Here is a 23,701-nt window from a genome sequence, read left to right on the forward strand (position 1 = left end):
GTCTGTCAGGGCATTGGTGGTATAGTGGAGAGAATAGCTGCTTGCCAAGCAGTTGACCAGGGTTCGATTCCCGACCAATGCATTCTCTACTCCTTGTATAATCAGCTTTCAAATGTACCTTGCTACCTCTACCTCTGTTCAGACAATGGGTGGCTTGTAGGGAAAACACAGTCTCAAGCTAATGCACTCTAGCAACTCTTCAACCAAGGAAGCATTTCTTGCTATGACTCTTCAGTTAAAGCACTGCTGCTCAATTTCAGCCATTTTCACAGTCATGATGGATGACAGAGTTCCATTCAGAGCCAACTTATTCCTGGTCTTGGTTTTATTGAGCCACACCATGGAAAAAACCCTCTCTGCATCAGCATTTCAGGGCGGCAGAACTAATACCATTTGGCAATTGTAGATATCCTTGGGAATCTGCTCACACCTTTGAAAAAAATTAACCACGGAAGCCTAATTACACTCCTACATATTTTTCATTTTTCATTAAGTTGCTCATGTCAAAGGGTGTGTGCTGAATATTTAGGCCTACTACTCCAACGAGCACTTTAATCGGCAGGTCTTTTACAAAGAGTAGGAAAACTATGGTAACTAATAAAAGATTAAAATAAATGAAGATATGACCTGCTGATGATTCTGACGGTTCTCTTCCACCTCCAGCTCGTTTACAACTTCTGGACGCATTCAGAGCATAATAGTTGCATTCATGGAACACGTGCTTGCAGCTGAAAGCTATTTCAGACCTCACCCGGCAACAAGAAATTCTGTTTTCTGATTGGCTGAGAAATTCCATTTTGTGATTTGCCGATGGGTTGCCAAATCAAGACAGCTGTACCAGAGCTATAGTTCTGAGCTGTACAAGCGTACAGTAACCTGCCAGTGATTCGTTTATAGTATAGGCCATTAGAATTTCTGTGTGACGAAGTTGATCATTTCTCAGCGTGAGAAATGGCATGTGTGGCGTGTGAGCGTGTGAACTTGTTGAAATGCGTGTGTCTCACGCTCATTGCGTGAGACTTGAGAGCCCTGATAAAGTATTTTTATGAGCCCTGGATAGAAGCATTTTTGAACAGGGAAACATAACATCCTGTATTAATGTTAAGACCTTTATTTTATAAGCAAGACAGGAAGTGGTTCTGTGGTTGACCTGGAAGTGAAGGTGAGGATTAAAGGTTAAAGGAGCCAGCCAATGTTGAACGCCACGTGTGGTTCTTTTGTTTTCTTCAGTAAATAAAGTCAAGACGACCCTCTGTTACATTTTTAACTTTTTTAATAATTCATCTATAAAATACACGGCTTACATCATCTTATATACATTTTAAAGGCGCATTTTTACTTTTTATAATATTAAGGGGCTTTGGTAAAGGAAAGAAAATCTTTATGAAATACAAAAAATCTGGGTTTTACATTCATATATTTACATTTATGTATGAAATATTTTCTGAATAATACTATGTTATTGAGCAGAAAGTCCCATTCACTATTAACCATCATAAGACCATAAATAATGTCTTTTAGGGAGAAGGGTTGGAGACGGATCCCCGTGTGCAGCCAGTCATGTACATCAATCCAGAATGTTGAAAACATACAATGAAAAAACAAGTGATCAGAAGTGTCATCCTCTCCACAAAACACACATCCATCCGATTCACAACCAAATCTCCGTCTCAGTAGCTCTCCGGATGGATATACACCATTTAGGATTTTAAAGTGAATTTCTTTTACTTTGGGATTAATGGGGAATTTTAAATATTTAGAACGCAACGAATATATGTCTTCTTTGGAGAAACTTTGTTAGTTACGAAATGACAATAAAGGGTGCGTGACGTCATCAAATATCTTTCTAATTGTTTTTATTAGGAATCTTAATAGTCTTAAAATGACAATTTCCAACAAAGAAGAAGTGGAACATTAGGAGTGATGTCAGTGGAATTGGAAACAATCCCTTGAATTAAATGTAAAGTAGGTTTAGGGATGGCTTTTATTATGGATACAAAGAAGTTTCGATTGATGATCAGATTATATTTGAGGCAAAAATGTTCATATGTCTACGTGACTTCCGCATTCCTTTCTTTCTTTGGAAGTCTGTGGGGGTGTCGCTGTCCAAGATGGCGGCCCCACGGCTCGTCAGCGCCAATAGACAGTAGCGGTACTATATAAGTAAGCCTATTATGAATATTAAAATACGCTGAATCAAGTGTCCCGTATCATGCCTACATATGACGTTTGCAGGAAAAAAAATCCAGTGAAAATCAGTTTAATATTCAGCGAGTTATGATTGATTAAATGCGCTGACACTTCATTGCGCCAGCCAGCCAGATTACACTGAGTGGAGCTGATGACCGGTCCAAGATGGCGGCCCCACGGCTCGTCTGCGCCAATAGACAGTAGCGGTCGATGCGGCGTCTATTCTTTACATGTCTATGTGTCTGTGCCATCTCCACTGCTCTTCATTCTGTACACCGATGAGTGCAGATCAACACACTCCAACTGTCACTTGGTTCAGTTTGCTGACGATACAGTTCTCCTGTCCCTCCTATCTGGCCCCTCCCTCCATCATGGACCCACTCTTCAGCAGTTCATAGAGTGGTGTGACTCTTCCTGCCTGGAGCTGAATGTCAGCAAAACTAAGGAGATGGTGGTGACCTTCTCTAGCAGCCAAAGGGAACTGGCGGCGGCTGTCCCCACTATGATCCACGGTCCTCCGGTCGAGACAGTTGAGGAATAATTTTGTTTATGATGGTTATTTTGAAGGGGAAAAACAGTTGAGAATGCTAATTTATTTTATTTTGTACTAGCTTAGCATTTACAAATTATTTTTCTAAATAATTGGTTAGGAGAATGCAATGATATAAAATTATAGTTTTTAGGTTCTGCACCAAAAGCGGCGTTTGCACTTTCTCTACTTTTTTAAAGTGGTGGGGACAAATCTGCTCATCAGACAAAGTGCCGGGGACGCGTCCCCACCGCATTAACACGTTTTATTTTTTTTTGAGGTCTTTTGTGCCTTTAATGGATAGGAAAGTTCAGACAGACAGGAAGCAGGGGCCGGGAGAGGGGGAACGCACATGACACTGACGTGATGAAGGAAGGTGAAATGCTGTTTCAAAAAGCCTTTCCTTTCAAGATACTTTTAATAATTTGAGGAACTAATGTTAGCTAAACCTTGGTCCAGCGGAGTGTTGGCCAGGGCTAGCGAGCTAAGCTAACGTTAGCTAGCTAGACAACTTCGCTAGGTAGCTAGAGGCCAAAGTCAACCACATAAAACAAACAAAAAAATCGACCGAAACTTAACTTACCGTAGAAAGAAGAGACTTGGAAGACAAGAAGTGTGACTGCAGTCTGAGTGCTGACTCTGAGTGTAAATCCAGAGTGATTCTCAGAACGACGGAGTTCTTTCACTATCAGGAAAGAACTGCAGGGGAAGTTCATTTTGATCAATTCTGAGTAAAATGAATAGTAACCCCTGTTAATTTACACCAACACTAAAAAAAATAACACTGACACATTTGCTGCGCAGTGGAGCACTCGGGATGGGTGTCACTGTGGGCCCCTCCTCTCTCGCTTGGGAGTGTGAAGGGTGTGACAGAGATTTGGTCTGAAGGTCTCCATGGTAACCTCGGTTCTAATACGTCACAAAGAGCTCACAACATATGTGATGATAATGCCTCAACGACACACGTCAATGCACGTCAATGTAAAACACGTGCATGCCACGTGATTTATACGTCATAACACATCATTGAAGTCAGAGGCGAAAGTTTATAAATAGGACCCAGAGATATCAACAGCTTTGTGTTGGGAGGTTGTGGCTCCCCTCCCTCAGGGACCAGGTTGAGAGGCTGATGGCAGATGGGCGTTGAGTCTCGGCTGCCGGGACAGCAGTCAGGCTCTTTCCATGCGTACAGTATGAGGCTGTGGCTGGAAGCGTCTGCTCCGCCGCACAAGTCAGGCTTGTGTTGTGGACGGGAGCCCCCGGAATTGGTTGCGTCTTGGTCTCGGTCCTCTCATGTCCTTCTGGTCCCTGAGTACGTCTTTTGTGTTAATTCCAAACACAATCATCTGAGGCTACAGCAGTGCCCGCTGTCACTGCCGTGCATTATTAGCCTCCATCACAACAGCTGGTCTCACTTTTCCATGGCAAGGAAACGAAACCAAATCATCACGGGTCCAACACATCACTTGTCCACTTCACTAGTGGGACCTGCTAGTAGGTTTTAAAGGGGGAAAAACTGAGATCGGGTTTAAGTATTAAGTTAACCTGCTGAGTCTTGGAAATAACTCTAAAATAATTTTAACTCCTCGGCAGGAATATCTCTGCAGCTCTCTCATCCAGAGGATCTACAATCATGCATGTGTTTGTAACATAGCAGAGGGTGTATTCTTACTAAAGTCAAGCATATTGCCTTTTGTGCACTCTGAGATGTTTAAAGCTCAGATTAATATCAGAGCTGAGATTTAGAAACACGTGGAACATTCTGTATTTCCTCTTTTGTCTGTTGAGGAGCTGCTAAATATCAATGGTTCAGTATTTGTAGCACATGCGCGTGCACGTAAACACATTCACTTATAATATCGTGCCCTCATAAATTCACAAACACTTACACACGCGTGCACAGACACACACAAACACACTCACAACGGCCTACAACCACCACACGCGGGCAAACTCGTGTGTTGGTGTGTGTTCCTGCAGATCTTTCAGTCAAACCTGCAGCTGATTGGTAAGATAAGAAAGCTGGGAAAGCCTTGGCAAAATAAAAGAACGTTCATTTCTAAATTTTATAAAGTGTACTCAGGAAAAAAGTTTTAGTGTATTTCTAAAATATACCCTGTATGTCACAGCCTGTGGGTTTTTGCTTCCATTTGTCATACTTGGTCATTTTGATTTCAGGAATCTGGGTTAGTTCAGTTTGGCTCATGCTGGATCTCTGTTTCGTGTCCTTTTGTCTTCTTCCATTTACTCAGTTATACTCTTGTTTTCTGCTCAGCCTGTAAAACTGGCTTAAGTTAGCCAAAGACCACCACCTGTCCTGTGTTAATCATCAGCCTCCTCAATATGAATGCTCTCAGTTTCCTTTTTTCATAGCCAGAGCCTCATTGTTGTTGTTCCCTTCTTGTGAGTTTGTTGTCAGTTTTGTGTTCCAGCTCTGCTCGATGTCTAGTTTTGTCTGAAGTTTTCATTTTTGGTGATTTCCTGTTTTGCATTAAAAGTACGCATTTGTCATACTGTCCCGTGATTTAGTACAACAAATAGATCTTTCGAGAGTATAAATCATGTTATCATGTACTGTAAGAGTACCTCTGGTGTGAGAGCAGTAAACTTTAAGGTAACTACTAGTTATGTTTAGGTTTTATTTTGTACTGTAGCTATACATACTGTGAGCTACACCACAGCTGACTGCTTATACCTCATTATATAGTCATATACTGTATACATAGACAGCTTTGGTATTGCCCTTGAGTATAATCCAGGGTTTTATACCTGAAGCTATGCCATAAATCCACTATCAGTGGACTACACATACGAATTCACAGACCGACTTGGAATTATTAGGAAGTTTATTTCTAAGAGTTCTGTGTTGAAGCAGTGCTGCACACTTAGAAGACGGTACATTGGGTTTAATTCATTTTCATTTTCAATTCATTTTTATTTATATCGCGCCAAATACAACAAATGTCATCTCAAGGCACTTAGATAATAAAGTCCAATTCAAGCCAATTGGAATTCAATTAATTGTAATCATAATTATTCATAAAATAATCCAATTTGTTTATACAGAGCCAATTCAAAAACAATTTCCTAGCTAAGGAAACCAACAGATTGCACTGAAAACTTTTTGTTTTTTGGTCCAATCTCCCGCCCTGAGTGTGCCTGAGGCGACTGTGGAGAGAAACGACTCCCTTTTAACAGGAAGAAACCTCTGGCAGAACCAGACTCAGGAAGGGTGGCCATCCGCCTCGACCAGCTGGGGTTTGAGAAGACAGAAGGGTGCGGGGGGGGGGGGGGGGGGGGGGGCACTGTAACACCATTCAAAGGATATCTGTTGGAACAGGGAAACATGAGTTAATGACCACAATAATGTCACATATACATAAAGAGAGTAAAGTGAGGAAAGGTGTGACAGATGAGGCCCCCCAGCAGTCTGGGCCTATAGCAGCTTAACTATGGGATGTTTCAGGATCACCTGAGCCATCCCTAACTATAAGCTTTATCAAAAAGGAAAGTTTTAAGCCTGGTCTTAAAAGTGGAAAGGGTGTCTGCTTCCCGGACATTTACTGGCAGCTTATTCCACAAGAGAGGGGCCTGATAACTGAAGGCTCTGCCTCCCATGCTACTTTTAGAAACTCTGGGAACCTCAAGTAAACCTGCAGTTTGGGAACGAAGTGCTCTGTTAGGAAAATATCTTACAATGAGATCTTTAAGATATGATGGAGCTCGGTCATTAAGAGCTTTATATGTAAGGAGAAGAATCTTAAATTCTATTCTGAATTTAACAGGGAGCCAATGAAGAGAAGCTAAAACTGGAGAAATATGATCTCTCCTGTTAGTTCTCATCAGAACTCTGGCTGCAGCATTTTGGATCAGCTGGAGGCTTTTCAGAGAATATGTGGGACAGCCCAATAATAAAGAATTACAGTAGTCCAATCTTGAAGTAACAAATGCATGGCCTAGTTTTTCTGCATCACTCTGAGACAAGATGTTCCTGATTTTAACAATATTACGAAGATGAAAGAAGGCAGTCCTAGAAACCTGTTTTATATGCGAGTCAAATGATAAATTCTGGTCAAAAATAACTCCAAGGTTCCTCACTGTAGAACTAGAAGCAAAGGAAATACCATCTACAGTAACTATATAGCTAGACAATTTCTCCCTGAAGCGCTCAGGTCCAAAGATAACGACTTCAGTTTTGTCTGAATTTAGAAGCAGGCAGTTCTGAGTCATCCAGGTCTTTATGTCTTTAAGACATGCTTGTAGTCTGACCAACCTATTGGGTTCATCTGGTTTTATAGATATCTCCTTGAACAGTCTGGTTGGGATTGGGTCTAAAACACAAGTTGATGGTTTAGAAGAGACTATTGCTGTTGTTAGTTCAGAGAGATGAACTGGGCAGAAGCCGTCTAAATATAAATCAGGTTCTAAAGATACTTCTAAAGCTGCTGTACTTGATGATACATCACTGATAATAGTGGGAAGGACTCCATCAATCTTCTCTCTGATAGAAACAATTTTATTGATAAAGAAGCTCATGAAATCATCACTGCTGAGAGTTAAAGGAATAACTGGCTCAGCAGAGCTCGGACTCTTAGTCAGACTGGCTACAGCGCTGAAAAGAAACCTGGGATTATTCTTATTCTCTTCTATCAATGATGAATAATAAGCAGTTCTAGCTTTACGAAGGGCTTTCTTATACGTTATTAAACTATCTTTCCAGACTAATTGAGACTCTTCTAAATTAGAGGAGCTTTCTTGCAGTCTGCTTTAAAGCACGCAGCTGTGAATTATACCAAGGAGCCAACCTCTTCTGACTGATTACCTTCCTTTTCAGAGGGGCAACATTGCCCAGTGCTGTAACCATTGAAACTATAGTGCTGTCAACAAGAGAGTCAAGTGTTGCTGGAGTAAAGTTTAGGTAGTCGTCCTCTGTCATATCTGCACATGGCAGTGAAGAAAAGGATGATGGAATTAACTCTTTAAATCTGGTTACAGCATCCTCTGATAGACACCTTCTATATGTAAATTTCTTCTCAGAAACTGTATAGTCAAGTAATGTAAACTCAAAGGTTATCAGAAAATGGTCAGATAAGACAGGGTTATGAGGGAACACTGTTAACTGTTCACTCTCAATGCCATAAGTCAGCACAAGATCAAGGGTGTGATTAAGGCAGTGAGTCGCTCTGTGAACACTCTGAGAAAATCCAATAGAGTCTAATATAGAATTAAAGTTCATATTTAGGCTGTCATTTTCAAACATCTACATGATTATTAAAGTCACCCACTACAATGACTTTATCTGTACTCAGCACTAACTGGGATAAACACTTTGAGAATTCAGACAGAAACTCAGAATAAGGGCCAGGTGGACGATACACAACAACAAACACAAGAGGTTTCTGGGATTTCCAATTTTGCGTAGGTAAAACTGAGAATCAGAGATTCAAAAGAGCTCAAACTAATCTTGGGTCTGGGACTGATTAGTAAGGCCTATTTCAGACCAGGGCGGCAAAGCGTGGCAGAACGGAAGCGATTTTCACCGGCGGAGGTGAAAATACATGGAAACAGATCTGTCCTTGGACACCGACGCGGCGGTAGTCGGGCGGTAGCGGCGCGGAGACGCCTCCGTCCCGCGCTGCTTTTGGAAAATAGAACTCGAGCGGACTTTGGACGGCAGCGGCCGGCGGCGGCCGGCGGTGTCCCGTTGAAATGAATGGGGAATGCAGACAGGGCTGGAGCAGAACTACCGCGGCCGCGGACTGTCCGGTGTGAAAAGCCAAGTTGAACACACCGCCTGATAACCGGCGTAAGACTGCCGTCGTTTCGCTGCCGCCACGCCACGCTCTGGTCTGAAATCGGCCTAACCCTGATCTGAAGATAGCTGCCACTCCTCCTCCTCTGCCTGTGGTTCCAGGAACGTGAACATTTAAACAGTCAGAGGGAGTTGCTTCATTAATGCTAACATGATCCTCCTGCTGCAGCCAGGTTTCTGTAAGACAAAATATATCAATAGGATGATCACAAATCAACTCATTCACTAACAGAGACTTGGAAAGGAGAGATCTGATATTCAGCAAACCACATTTAATAGTTTGATGTTTTTGTTCAGTTAAAGTTTTTGTTTTAATTTCTTTTTGCACAAGAGGATTTGCTCCTTTTGTGTTAATTGATTGGGTGGGTAGCAGCAGGTGGGAAGCTGCAGAGAAGTGTGTAAGACTACAACTCTGCATCCTGGTCTGAGCCCTGGGTTGTCATGTTTTAGGGTGGCAAATAAATTCATCCATATTTCTAGAAATGAGAGCTGCTCCTTCCAAAGTGGGATGGATGCCGTCTCTCCTCATCAGACCAGGTTTTCTCCAGAAAGATTGCCAATTATCTCTGTAGCCCACGTTGTTTGCTGGACACCATCTAGACAACCAGTGATTGTAGGACGACATGCGGCTAAACATGTCATCACTGGTCAGATTTTTTACTCTGAGCTGGATTTTATCCAACATATTAGAAATGTAACAAATAGAATGAAATAGAAATGTAAGACAGGATTTTATCATCTTAAAAATATTGCCAGAGTTCAGCCATTTCTCTCTCTTGCCAGCACGGAGGTGCTGATGCATGCTTTTATTTCTAGTAGAATAGATTATTGCAATGCCCTGCTCTCTGGTCTTCCCAAAAAAAAGTATTTACCTACAATTACTACAGAATCAGCTGCACGTGTGCTGACGAGGACCAGAGGGCGGGAACACATGACACCAGGTTTAAAATCGCTGCATTGGCTCCCTGTCCGTTTGATTTGAAGGTTCTTTCAGTTGTTTATAAATGTCTTAATGGTCTTGTTTTTCTGATCTGCTTTTAAATTATTGGCCCTCGCGGACCCTGAAGTCCTCTGGTACCGGCCTTTTAGTTGTTCCTAAAGTTGGAACAAAAACTTATGTTGAGACGTCGTTTCATTATTATGGACCTGCCAGAGAACATCAGGGCTGCAGAGACTGTTGTTTTTAAAAAGAGGCTCAATACCTACCTTTTTAGTTTAGCGTTCAGCTGAATTTTATTTCATTCATTAATTTGGGTTTAGTTTACTTTCATCCATTATTTTAAACAGGGCTGGGCGAGTCAACTTGTTATTATCGCATTAACTCATTCATTAGACACCGAGAGGTGGATGTGTCGATCACATTGTACCTCAAATAAAATTATATCCAAGACTTGCGGAAAGAAGTAGAATGATTTAAAAGTGAATAAAGCTGTAAGCAGCAGGAGGAAGCAGAGACGTCTGCACTCTTCAGGAGGAAGTAAAAACCATTGTAGGCGCCTACATCTTCATCACCATTTAAAAGGACTTCTGGCATAATATTTTACTTTCAGATGACTCCACGAGCCAAACTAGAAACAGAGACAGCTGTACACAGTTTTAGCTTCAGTCACTGCTCCTCCCCATGTGGAGAAAAGGCATTGCAGCTCAATTCCTTGATTAAGGACATTACTACTTTGTTATGGCTGGGGTGGTGTTACTTGGCTGAAAACTGGATAGGACCCTGCTGGCAACTGGCTGTACAGAGCCATCATTTTGAGTAGCTGCATCTATAAGAATATGCAGCTCCAAATAGTTCCCTCCAAATTAAATCCATTTCCAAACATGAAGATATTTCTCCCTGGTTCCCTTCCTTAGGCCTTGGACAGCCACCCTTCCATCGAGACGAATAAATAAATTATTTGGAGCCAAAGAATTGGTTTCAGCAGCACACATTGTACAATACCACTGTTTTATTTAAAAAGAGGTTCAGGCTGGCAAGTTAGACTGCTTCATGACAGCCGCCTTAGACGACAGCTTCTTCCGTCGGATTGGTGGCGGCGACCGCCACTGCTGCGGCAGCTTCTTCCGTCGGATTGGCGACCGCCACTGCTGCGGCAGCTTCTTCCGTCGGATTGGCGACCGCCACTGCTGCGGCAGCTTCTTCCGTCGGATTGGCGGCCGCCACTGCTGCGGCAGCTTCTTCCGTCGGATTGGCGGCCGCCACTGCTGCGGCAGCAGCTTCTGTCGGATTGGCGGCCGCCACTGCTGCGGCAGGTTCTGTCGGATTGGCGGCCGCCACTGCTGCGGCAGGTTCTGTCGGATTGGCGGCCGCCACTGCTGCGGCAGGTTCTGTCGGATTGGCGGCCGCCACTGCTGCGGCAGGTTCTGTCGGATTGGCGGCCGCAACCGCCACTGCTGCGGCAGCTTCCTCCGTCGGATTGGCGGCGGCAGCCAGAGAAACATTCACTTCTCTTTTAGCCTTCAGATTTACTTGTGAGATTTCAGCTTGCTTATATTTCATGTTGCCAATGGATGCAGCAGTTTTAACTTCTTTGCTTTCCATTAAGACTGCAAAGAAGTTCAAAAGTGGATTAAGAAATAGACAAGTTAGCCATAAACAGAAAATGCAAATACTTCAGACCTGCCCCAATATATGGCATTAAACTCAGTTTGTTACTTTCCTTGCAGTGTGACAAAGCTTTAAAGGGCTTTACCATATCCTGACACGTACTATACAACTATGCAGAAGTCAAGTAGACAGCAGCAGATTGAAACGGGTCACTGTTCAAACAGAAGTCTTATGAAAACCATTTTCCAGTCGATGCTCAAACGCAGTTTATAAAGTTTCACCACCCAAGGAAGACTCAAACTCAATATGCATACCTTCTTTTGAGTTCTTCCCCAACATGGAATCCATTGGCTGGACAAGTTCAAGGGGTTTCCTTGAAGACAAGTCTATGACACAAAAGGCATTGAGTTACTATGAAATCCTACAGCTTTAAAACATTTCTAACAGCTGTCCTTACCGCTTTGCTTTTTCTGAACCTCATTGGCAGCTCCATGATTCATCCCAACTATTGGCCAACATGATCCTATGGAGAGAGCATATTTTGCACAAATGCTAATCGTGAGACAGAACAACAGACACAATCCAGTTTTAGGACTTAACACCAAAAAGAGCAGACAAAATGAAAAACCTTTGGCCAGCCAAGCCGTCAGCACAGAAATCAGCAGGACTCCAACAGCTCCCATTGTTCCAGTCAGCAAACAACATCCCAACCCACCTGTGAGGTTTAAATCAGCTCCTCGTGGAGGTGACACAGCTGTTGCTCATCAGGTATAATTAGATTTAGAAGATTCAGGGCTCATTCAGATAATAGTGAATTAAAAATACCAAAAGTGGATTTAAATAGTAGTATTGAGGATTTTAATCTTTATATATATAATGCTATTGTAGAAGTGGCTAGTCAAACTATAAGGATAAAAGGTGGGAAAAAGGAAAGGAAGTTGGTACCATGGTGGACAATAGAATGTACTGCAGCTATTGAAGAAACAAAATAAAGCCTTTAAAGTATTAAAAAGAAATCATAGCACTCAGAATTTGAATGAATACAAAAAATTGCAAGTGAAGGTAAGAAGAACTGTTAAAAGTGATTAAAAGAATGAAAGGAATTAAAAGAGTGAATGGATATCCAATATTAAATAATGGAGAAACAACAGCAGTGAAAAATAAAGATAAGGCAGAGATGTTGAGAAAAGTGTTTGTTAGAATTCATAGTTCTGAAAATATCAGTGTAGTAGGGCGAGAAAAGACAATTCTGGAAAATAAGGAGTTATTGGAGAAAATGGTTGAATCGAATGATTTATTGAATATGTCATTTACAATAATGGAATTGAATAGGGCAGTTTAAAAATATAAATGATCAGCTCCAGGAAAGATCAGATTTGTTATGTAATGGTAAGTCATTTAAGTGAATTTTCTAAAAATATTTGATTGGAATTGTATTATTGAATTTGGGAGGAGGGAGAATTACCAAAAAGTTGGAAAGAAGCTGTGGTTATACCAATTAGAAAGCCAGGAAAAGATGAATCAAAACCAAAAATCTAAAATTATAGACCAAGAGCTTTAACATCCAATATATGTAAAATAATGGAGAGAATGATAAATGAAAGATTGTTATATTATATAGAAAGTAAAGGACTTATATCAAAGTATCAAAGTGGATTTAGGAGAGGGAGGAGTACAATGGATCCAGTAATATGTCTAGAGAATGAAATTAGGAAGGCTCAAGTAAATAAAGAGAGTGTTGTAGCAGTATTTTTTTATATTGAAGGAGCGTATGATATGATGTGGAGAGAAGGGTTATTAGTTAAAATTAGAAGAATGGGTATAAATGGTTGTATGTTTAAATGGATTAAAAAAATTTAGAAGGAAGAAAAATACAAGTGAGAATAGGGAAGGAATATTCTGAGAATTTTAACATAGAAAGCACAGTAAGTCCATTATTATTTTCTGTGATATGTTTAAGGCCTCTCACCAGAAGAGCACCTAAAAGATTTCTGAGGAGTGGGGACATAAATCCCGCCACATTTTACCTGGAAAGCAAGCCCTTTATAATTTGAGCTAATTTGCCTTCCACATTTGGGTATATACTGAAGAGATTGTAATAACCCCAACCCTAAATTTGACTTGTCCTAAGTGCAATTGCTTTTGTTTCGCCCAATTTTAAATCAAACAACCTCAAACATCCCTACATGCAACCACATTTAGATAATAATGATTCTATTTTTGTGAAAGGGGGATGAATTCATACCCTCTGTACACATAGCCTAGCTTTACATTAACCTGTTTTATTAATGTTTGCAGATGACTAAGACAGGGAAACCTGATGCTTACTGGAGGGACATCTGTGTAAAATATGCCCAGGGCCAATACCACTTCTCTACTGGCAAACTTCCAGGGGCCAAGAAGTGGAAAAGGGCCCTGGAGAAAATGGATGCTTGTCCCCTGCAGAACCACACAAAGGATCTGTTCGGGGGAATTAGCCTTCTGTGCTCCTGTGGGTTCCACAAGGTAGGTGAAATGATTTACTAAGTCCTGATAAGCCACTGCAGCATGTGGATTTATTTATTGAACAATATATATCTGCACAATTCTGGAGAAAACTGTGAGTGTAGGATTCTGAGTTGCATGTAGCATGGCCCTCTTTTTGTAACCCCCCCCCCCAGCCAGCACATCTGTCATTAGCCGCTGGCTCCAGTAAGGCAGCAGAGGTTCAGATGGAGGCAGGTCGAGTCCGAGTCGGCGCAGAGGTAGGGAGAGGAGACACAGAGACAGGGAGAGGAGACACAGAGGCAGGGAGAGAAGACACAGAGACAGGGAGAGGAGACAAAGAGACAGGGAGAGGAGACACAGAGGCAGGGAGAGGAGACACAGAGGCAGGGAGAGGAGACACAGAGGCAGGGAGAGGAGACACAGAGACAGGGAGAGGAGACACGGAGACAGGGAGAGGAGACACAGAGACAGGGAGAGGAGACAAAGAGACAGGGAGAGGAGACACAGAGACAGGGAGAGGAGACACGGAGACAGGGAGAGGAGACACAGAGACAGGGAGAGGAGACACAGAGGCAGGGAGAGGAGACACAGAGGCAGGGAGAGGAGACACGGAGACAGGGAGAGGAGACACAGAGGCAGGGAGAGGAGACACGGAGACAGGGAGAGGAGACACAGAGACACAGAGGTGATGGTAACAGTTCTTTACGATGTGATGATTAGATATGCACACACTGATATCTTCTGGGTTTTTTTGTGCCTGGTGGTGTGTGTGTGTCTGTCTGTCTGTCTGTCTGTCTGTCTGTGTCTGTCTGTCTGTCTGTCTGTGTCTGTCTGGTGGTGTGTGTGTGCCTGGTAGCCTTTTGGAGGGGACTGTACTGTATGAGTTGGAAATTGAAGAGAGACACTTTGGATATGGACATTAAAGGCAAAAAAAAAGAGACAAAAAAGGCAAAAAAAAAAAAAAGACACCAAGAAAAGGCAAACAAAAAAATGGATCAGCAACCCTGATGAATGGTTATTTTTTGATGGTCGCAATTGTTACAAGATTTGCAGATCTGTGTTCGCTCAATCAACTAGTGATAGGAGGCAGCATCTTTATGCACAAACAAATCCACAAAGCCACATGGAGATCACCCGACCACTTCACAGAAAACCAGATCGACCACATGTGCATCAACCGGAAGTTCCGACGACTGTGGAGTGATGTAAGGGTGATGAGGGGGGCAGATGTGTCATCAGACCACCACCTTATTGTGACGTCAGCACGGCTGAGGCTGAAGAAATACTCCACAAACACCAATCCACGTAAAAGATTCAATGTAGGCCTGCTCAAGGAAAAGGACATCCAGACAGCATTCAAACTCAGCATTTCTAACAGGTTTCAGCCACTGCAGGAACTCTTTAAAGAGGAGGATATAGATATTGAGAACCAGTGGCAACAGGCCAAAAAGGGCTGGCTTGACACATGTTAGGAGGTCTTGGGCAAGACGAAACAACATCACAAGGAGTGGATGACCTTCCACACTATGAAGAAGCTAGAAAGGAGGAAACAAAAGAAAGAGGTATTGAACACAAGCCGGACAAGAGCAGAGAAGGCAAGGGCACAGGAGGCCTACACAGCAGCAGACTAGGAAGTTAAAAAGAGCATCAAAAAGGACAAAAGAGACCACTTTGAGGACCTAGCCAAGCAGGCAGAGGAAGCTGCAGGGAAGGGAAACCTGAGGGAGCTCTACCTGACGACAAGAAAGCTAGCAGGTAAATTCCAACATGTAGAAAAACCAGCTAAGGACAAAGAGGGCAACCCACTTACAACAACAGAACAGCAACTTAGAAGATGGGCAGAACACTTTAATGAGCTATTAAACAGACCAGCCCCAGTGGCACCTCCAGATATACCACCTGCAAATTCAGAGCTACCTATCAACACTGGAAAACCTACAAAGGTAGAGATCAAGAAGGCCATCATGTCTTTAAAGAACGGGAAGTCAGCAGGACCAGATGAAGTACCAGCAGAGGCCCTCAAGGCGGACATAGTGAGCTCAGTCAACATGCTGCACAGCCTTTTCAATAGGATTTGGGAAGAGGAGCAGGTTCCCCTGGAGTGGAGGGAGGGCATACTCGTTAAACTACCGAAGAAGGGGGATCTTGGTAATTGTAACAACTACAGAGGGATTATGCTACTGTCAACAGCAGGGAAAGTGTTCAACAGAATTGTCCTAGAGAGAATGAGGGATGTAGTGGATGTCAAACTGCGAGATGAACAGGCAGGTTTCCGGAAGAACAGGTCCTGTGCTGACCAGATTGCCACCCTACGCATCATAATAGAACAGTCACTGGAATTGAACTCTCCTCTCTACATCAATTTCATAGACTACGAGAAAGCCTTTGATAGCATAGATAGAGACACCTTGTGGAAGTTGCTGCGGCACTACGGGATACCAGAGAAGTTTGTATCTCTAATCCGGAACACATATAAGGACATGAAATGCAGAGTAGCTCATGCAGGACAGCTAACAGAGAGCTTTAATGTGAAGACAGGAGTACGTCAGGGATGTTTACTGTCGCCATTTCTTTTCATAGTGGTTATTGACTGGATTATGAGGACTACTACTAGAGGAGGGAGAAATGGGATCCAGTGGACACTTTGGACACAGCTGGAGGATTTAGATTTTGCCGACGACCTGGCACTCCTCTCACACAACCACAAACAAATGCAAGATAAAACAGCCCATCTGGACAGAACATCAATCAGTACAGGACTCAAGATCAGCAAAAAGAAGACTGAACTCATGAAGATTAACATCACAAACGGCACACCAGTCACAATTGGAGGGGAAGAGGTGAAGGAGACAGAGTCCTTTGTGTACTTGGGAAGTGTGGTTGACCGGCAGGGGGGCACGGATAGGGATGTAACAGCCAGGATAGGGAAAGCAAGAGCAGCCTTCATCATGCTTAGGAATGTCTGGGCCTCCAGAGTGATTCGCATAGCCACCAAACTCCGGATCTTCAACTCCAATGTCAAGTCAGTATTGCCCTACGGATCCGAGACATGGAGAACCACAAAAGCAACACAACACAGGATACAAACATTTATAAACACTTGTCTGAGAAGGATCTTTAAGATTAAGTGGTCAGACAAGATCAGCAACCTGGAGCTGTGAGATAGAGCAGGACAAAACCCGGTGGGAAGCCAGATCCTCAAAAGAAAATGGTCTTGGATAGGGCACACCCTTAGGAAGACACCATCCAGCATCACAAACCAGGCTCTAACCTGGAATCCACAGGGTAAACGAAGGCGAGGAAGGCCAAAAAACAGCTGGAGAAGAGACATGGAGGAGGAGATGAGGAGCATAGGCAACAGCTGGCAAGACCTAAGGAAGAAGGCCCAGAGACGAGTGCAGTGGAGGACAATCATTGGTGGCCTATGCTCAGGCATGAGTAATGGGCCTAAGTAAGTAAGTAAGCAATTGTTACAGAATGTTAATGTTTATATTAATAATATTAATATTTTGATTTCTGATTTGAGTTTATATATTGATATTTGTAATGTATTATATTTCTCTCTGTTAAACAACATTGTCTTTTGAAGGGCAGCTGAGGATGTAGGCTATGAATGAGATGTGGATTTAGGATTTGCCATGTCTAACTAGTCACCCTAAAATCGACCAGAATGGAAGAAATTGCATTTAAGAAATTTAAAATTTTCTAGAGGAAGGCCCCACACTCTGCACTATTGCATATTCATAAAATGTATACATGTATCTACATCATATCTACACAGATATATATATCTGTACTGTGGAACAACTTCTGAGATGCGTGTCGCGAACCGACCCGCTGAAATCTCACTCCAAGGTTTTTGGAAAAGTTGGCAACCCTGAAAATGTTATGAACTGTCATTGAAATAACTGCTTAATCTGTTGAGAAATGGTCCCTGTCATAAATGTGCTGCTACCAGAACTAAGCACTGTATTACTGAAGGGTCGGTGTCTGTAGTGTTAGTAGCCTACAGGGGTCGGGAACGTGTGGCTCGCGAGCCACTAGTTATGCATGTCGCACACTGAAACAAGTTAGTATTAGCATTAACAAGTTGTAACTATGTTCGATTCCACTTATGCACGTGAGAAATCCTACTATTCAGTTTGGACGAGAGCTTATTTAGTCCACTTGTGTTCGCTCTCGATGAACGCAAACACGCCTTGTTCTTGGTTGTTAGCAGTGGTAGACTACTGGTAGTCCATGTCCAAAATGGCGCTTACTTTTGCGCTGACGTCACACGGGATGGGTCAATAGTCACCATTACTTGTCTCTCTCTGTTGTTTGTCTGTCTGTCTCTGGGTTGTTCCGGTCCGTCTCTCTGTCTGTTGGCGTGGATATATGACAGGGCCAGAGCTGAGGTGTGTGTGTGTGTGTGTGTGTGTGTGTGTGTGTGAGTATGTGCGTGAGTGAGTGAGTGAGTGAGTGAGTGAGTGAGTGTGTGTGTGTGTTTGTGTGTGTGTGTGTGTGTGTGTGTGTGTGTGTGTGTATGTGTGTGTGTCAAAAGTTCTGTTCTGTTCGGTTCGGTTCTGTTTCAGTGAGAAAGGAGGGACTTAACATACTTTAAAACAGAATCTTCTTGAATAACAGGACAGTGAGTGTCATCCACTGAATGTGATTGTGAAAACCAAAGCCAGAATCATTTACATTTATTCACAAAACACAACACTCTTTGCTTCTCAATTTGGAATTTGTTTGCACAGATGTAGTCTCTCAAATAATTGAGATTACAATAAAGAAGGAGGGGAAACATGATGGGGAGTTATTTACATTTACAGTTATAGACTGTTAGATTCGGTTCTTTAATTGGAAGCTCAAGAATGGACCGGAGTAATTCAAGTGAAAATGAAGTGTTTATTGGTAGTCACACGTCAAAGCATATCAGCGCTGGGCTCAGTGGAACAGAGCTCCCGCAGGAAGTCCGTCAGACTGAACCTCAACTTCCGGTTATCATTTGTATTTATAGCCTCATAGGTTGGACTCACACTCGAACGAGTATGATTGGACATGAGTAGGTTCAACATGCTTTGTCATATTCTCTGGATCAGCCCAAAACAATGTGTGTGTGTGAATCTGCCCTTGCTTTCCCAATTGTTTTGTCTTCCTACTCCTGGATCACTTTAGGTCATCATGGAAAAGTACTGAGACTTATTTAATTTATAATGTCTAAGAACAAAGCCAATTGTTACAGCCGCTAGGTGGCAATACTTGTTCCAAGTCAACTTACAGTACGATTTATAACGGAGTAGAGCTAGACTGCATGAACGCATGTATGTTGTTGAGAGCGGGAGTCATTAAAATAGGTTACTTGATAACAACACGGCCTAATCCTTCAAACATGGACATGACAAGTCCCATCTGACGTGTGTAGCAGAGTGGTGAAGCAGAAGAGCTTCAGTGGCCTAATGGATAAGGCACTGGCCTCCTAAGCCAGGCATTGTGGGTTCAAGTCCCATCTGAGGTGTGGAGCATAGTGTATGAAGCGGAAGCGTCGATGGACTGAAACCATCCTCTGCTATGAATGAATTTTCAAATCAAACTCAACATCTCTCATTAAAAAAACCTGGAAAAGATAATTCAAATTAGTTTGGTGTGCTCACGAGTGTTCTCCAAAGTCCACTTTTCTGATATATGTAAGAAAAAAGAATGATTGTCAAAAGACTGAAATCTTTCGCTTTTGTTAAATGGAATAAAGGATCATTTACCGATTTCTTTTTGTTGTGTTTGTTATTTTGATTAGTCACGTGGATAAAGCACTGGACTCCTAAGCCAGGGATTGTGGGTTTTAGTCCCATCTGAGGTGTGCAGCAGAGTGGCGCAGCGGAAGCGTGCTGGGCCCATAACCCAGAGGTTGATGGACCGAAACCATCCTCTGCTATGTATACATTTTCAAATCAAACTCAACATATCTCACTAAAAAAAAAACTGGAAAAGAGGATGTTCATAGCATCACAATTGACACTTGACCAACTCTGAAAGCCTTTCTACACACTCTTAATTCAAATTAGTTTGGTGTGCTCACAAGTGTTCTCCAATGTCCACTTTTCTGATATAAGTAAAAAAAATAATTATTGTGTCAAAAGACTGAAATCTTTCACTTTTGTTAAATGGATTAGAGGATCGTTTACCCGATTTCTTTTAGTTGTGTTTTTTATTTTGAATAGTCACGTGGATAAGGCACTGTCCTCCTAAGCCAGGGATTGTGGGTTCGAGTCCCATCAGGGGTGTGTAGCAGAGTGGTGCAGCAGAAGCGCCTCAGTGGCCTAATGGATAAGGCACTGCACCAAAGCTGGGGAACAATAGTCTGAAGAAGGGGGGAAGAAGAAGAGAAAAAAAGAAAAGAAAAATGAGAAAATCGCAGGTTTGAATCCTCATTGGAACATGCATCAATTCATGCAAAATCTAATAAATATAGCTTTAAAACTAATACAATTGGTAAGAATAATAATGCAATTTGTTCTAATAATAACAATACAGAGAAGAGTATTAAACCACCACCACACACCTAATACTGCTTATATTTTTTATATTATAAAAAATGTTTCTGTTAATCACTTCTCACACACTGTCTGCAACATAAGTCTGTCCCTTTCTTGTAGTTTTAATGTTGTATAAGATTGATACAATTAAGAATATTAATTGTATGAATTGAATTGTAATTTTTACATTTTCTTTCAAGAATATTGATAAAAATAAGAATGTTATATTACTATTACTACTACTGCTTATAATAATTAACATTTATATCAAAGAAATGTTTCTGAGATTCAGTTCTCACAGCCTGTGGATCTATCAGCAATACCATTATTTCCCTTTCTTGTAAATTTCATATTTGTGTGAGTTTACAAAGGTTTTCCATAGGTGTGCTAGGAAAAAACAAAGGATACTGCTGTAGAAATAAAGTTATTTTTATTTATATTTACAAAAACACTGACAAACATACACACACACACAGACACGCATGCACACGCGCACACACACACACACACAATAACAGTCAATGAAAAGAATGAGTACATTTTTTTTTTCTGCCCTCTTCCTCTTCATCTCCTCCATCCACTGGTCAAGTGGCACAACAGCTGTCTGTGGGCAGTAAATGTGGCCATAATACCGGCTGTGGCCAGGGGCTGGTGGCACAGACTACACTTGTTTTTCTCCACAGTGCGGACATAGGGCTTACGAGCAAGTGGTGGAGAGGGAATGGGTCCAGCAGGAGCAATCTGACGAACAGCAGGAACTGGAGTTGGACACACAAAAACAAATGGGCCAGAGGAAGGACTGGGGTTGGGGATGACCGGTGAAGGAGCAGAAAGGTGTGAAGGTGTTTGGATCATGGTGGGACATGCAGGACTGTGGTTGTGGACAACAGGTACGGGAGCGGGATCAGCAGGGAACAGCTGCCTTGGCTGGAAAGCCTTGGGACGAACTCCAGACTTGTGCCACTGGTTCAAAGTTGTTTGATTGACCTCAAACAATTGAAGGGTTGTGTTCTCCATAACAGTCTCATTGCCCAGAACCAGCTGGCGGATCTTGCTGTAGTCCCTAAGAATTAGGGTCCACCTTGTTACCGCCTGATGTCCCATTTTTTTGGGGCTCCTGTGAATATCGCACAGTTTAATAAAGATGGACTCCACCAGACGGCAACTGTCGGTCACTGGGCAGGGGATCCTGTTGACCCCAGGACACAACGGGTCATGCTGTCAACACCAGGCGTGAATTCAGGTTTGGGTTTTGAGCACCTGAAGCGCCCTGTCGTAAAGCATACCTGGTGCCGCGCAGCGTACGCCACTCTCCGCTGGTCATATGGCAGTAGGTTTTGCCAAAGGGCAATTATATTGCTGGCATGCTGGTGGCTCAGCGTTTGCCCACTTTCCATGTGTAGCCCCACCAAGTAGTTTGCCAGACTGTCCACTCTGTCCATCCCTGGCACACTGCGATCATCCACAGCCTGGTAAAATATAACAATGGATCAATGTCAAAAAAAGATACAATATCACAGGGAGACGAAAAACACAACTATCACAATGTAATTGTCACAAAAAGTCTTACCATCGGTTGCTCAGGCACCGGTTGCGCTGCTGGGGGTGCAATGGCTGCAGCATCACAGACAGTAAGGGTGGTCGAGAGAGGAAGGATGAGGCGGAGGTGGTTGTGGAGGATGGAGCAGAGGCGGCCTGGGTGGTAATTGTGGAGGTGGACCAGAGGTGGCGTAACGGCTCATTGTTGAGGTTGGTCCATAGCTGGTGAATGTGGTCATTGTAGAAGATGGACCATGGGCGGTGACAGTGGCCATCATGGATGATGGAGCAGAAGGCACCGTGGTCATCCAGTCGAAAGACTGAAAAAAATGTCACGTCAAAACATGTTTATGGATTTGTTTATGGATTATGATTTTAATCTATTTACTCTTTAGATGGTATACATGTTATATTGTTTGTTTCTATTTTTTTCTTCATTGAGCTATTCAAAGAAAGTTTCAAATTCAAATTCTAAATTTATTTATATAGCACATTAAAACAGCCTCAGCTGACCAAAGTGCTTCACAACAGCAACTGCATCACAAGAGAGTCATCAATAAAAGCAATAAGAATGACTTATCATCGTCACAGATAAAAATAAAATTTAAGATAAAATTAGCAATAAAATAACAATAACAATAAAAGTAGCAAGCCAAGGTGAACTCCATTTCAGCTAGTGGAAGGCCAGGGAAAAGAGATGTGTTTTCAGTCAAAGTTAGTAGTGCTATACAAATAATACTACATGTACTGTTATTATTAAGAATGGTTACCAGTTCTGTAGTCTGGACAGTGGCAGGAGTGCTGGCTACACTGGTCGTGGCAGGTGATGAGCCATCGGACGGGTCCAGCATCTCAATAGTAGGATCCAGGTTGAGGTCCAAACTGCTGTCTCCAAAGCCCTCGTCCTCCAACTCTTCCTCTGTGCCCACATCCTCCAACAGCTGGTCTGTTGCCTCAGAGTCAGGATCCACGTCCTGCAAGGCCTGTCCTGTTTGGCTATACAGGTAATCTACACCAAGGAGTTCACCTGGGACAGATGTTAGAACACAATAGAAGGAAATCAGTAAAAATGAATATATGAATTTATGAATACAAGTGCTTTAAAGCCAGAACTCACCAGTATAGACAGATGGTGGCTGAAAAGATGGTATAAGCCGTCTTCCAAGCACCAGAGCACTGAGGGTGTTGGCACAGTGCACCATGTCCCCAGAGTAGCTCAAGAGGGATGGAGGTTCGCCTACCAGAGAAGCTACTTTGCGGTCCTGATTCCACCTGTTCAGGCCTTCCAGGAGTTACAGTTGGAAATTCAAACTGTTGGCACTTATTCCTTTGGATGAGATGAATAACTTTAAGTTAATTGTTTTGTGTTTGGCTATTTGAAAGACATTCATTGTGTCACCTTTCATATTTCCGATGAATACTGATTTATACTGACCGGGAATGAACCTGTTCAGGTGAAGGTGAAATGACTCCAGTGATGTGGACCCCCTTGCACATCTGTAGTTGGGCAGGACAATACCCTCTTTGGTGGTGGTGCCAGTCTGTGTGTAGAGGAGCAGTCCGGGTTCATCCTGAATGCACTTCACATGCCTCTTCTGGACTTGCCAGATGTGCTGCATCCTCTCCTGGTCCAAGAGAGGGACACCAAGAAGGTTTCGACCCTTTACTCCCATCAGCTCGTTGAGGAGACGCTCGATCATCAAAATGGTCTGCTGCTCTCCTCTTGTCCGCCTTCGGCAGTGCAGGGCCAATTCCTCCTTGGAGATCCGTTGGTCCACCATAGTGTCGGTGATGCCAGGGACACCTTCATGGATCAGCTGCTCCCTCTTGGCCCGCCTCAGCAGAGACACATCCCCACTGTCCCATTCAAAAATGCAGCGGGACATGCACGCCATGAAAATGGGGTAAAGTGGATGTGCATCCTTCGTGCAACCAGCTGCCAGACGCCGCATGAAGTGGTAGATGTCCAGCTTCACGACCAAGTCTGGCCACCCACCAAATCGCTGCTTGAGCTTGGTCTGCCCAGTGCCCTCCAGACAGCAGTCACAGTCCACATAAAGAACTTGAGGTGGAGCCACACC

General features: G+C 42.9%; 1 non-coding gene and 1 pseudogene across 1 annotated transcript; both read left to right on the plus strand.

Annotated features, from left to right (window-relative positions):
- The first annotated feature begins 14,573 nt into the window (after positions 1–14,573).
- Positions 14,574–17,021, plus strand: LOC142385714 (uncharacterized; annotated as a pseudogene).
- A 1,972-nt stretch (positions 17,022–18,993) lies between these two features.
- trnar-ccu (transfer RNA arginine (anticodon CCU)) lies at positions 18,994–19,066 on the plus strand. Its single transcript has one exon. It is a non-coding gene; the product is annotated as a tRNA-Arg (tRNA).
- Positions 19,067–23,701: the final 4,635 nt, after the last annotated feature.

Source organism: Odontesthes bonariensis, chromosome 8 (assembly GCF_027942865.1).
Source record: "Odontesthes bonariensis isolate fOdoBon6 chromosome 8, fOdoBon6.hap1, whole genome shotgun sequence".
Lineage (NCBI taxonomy): Eukaryota > Metazoa > Chordata > Actinopteri > Atheriniformes > Atherinopsidae > Odontesthes > Odontesthes bonariensis.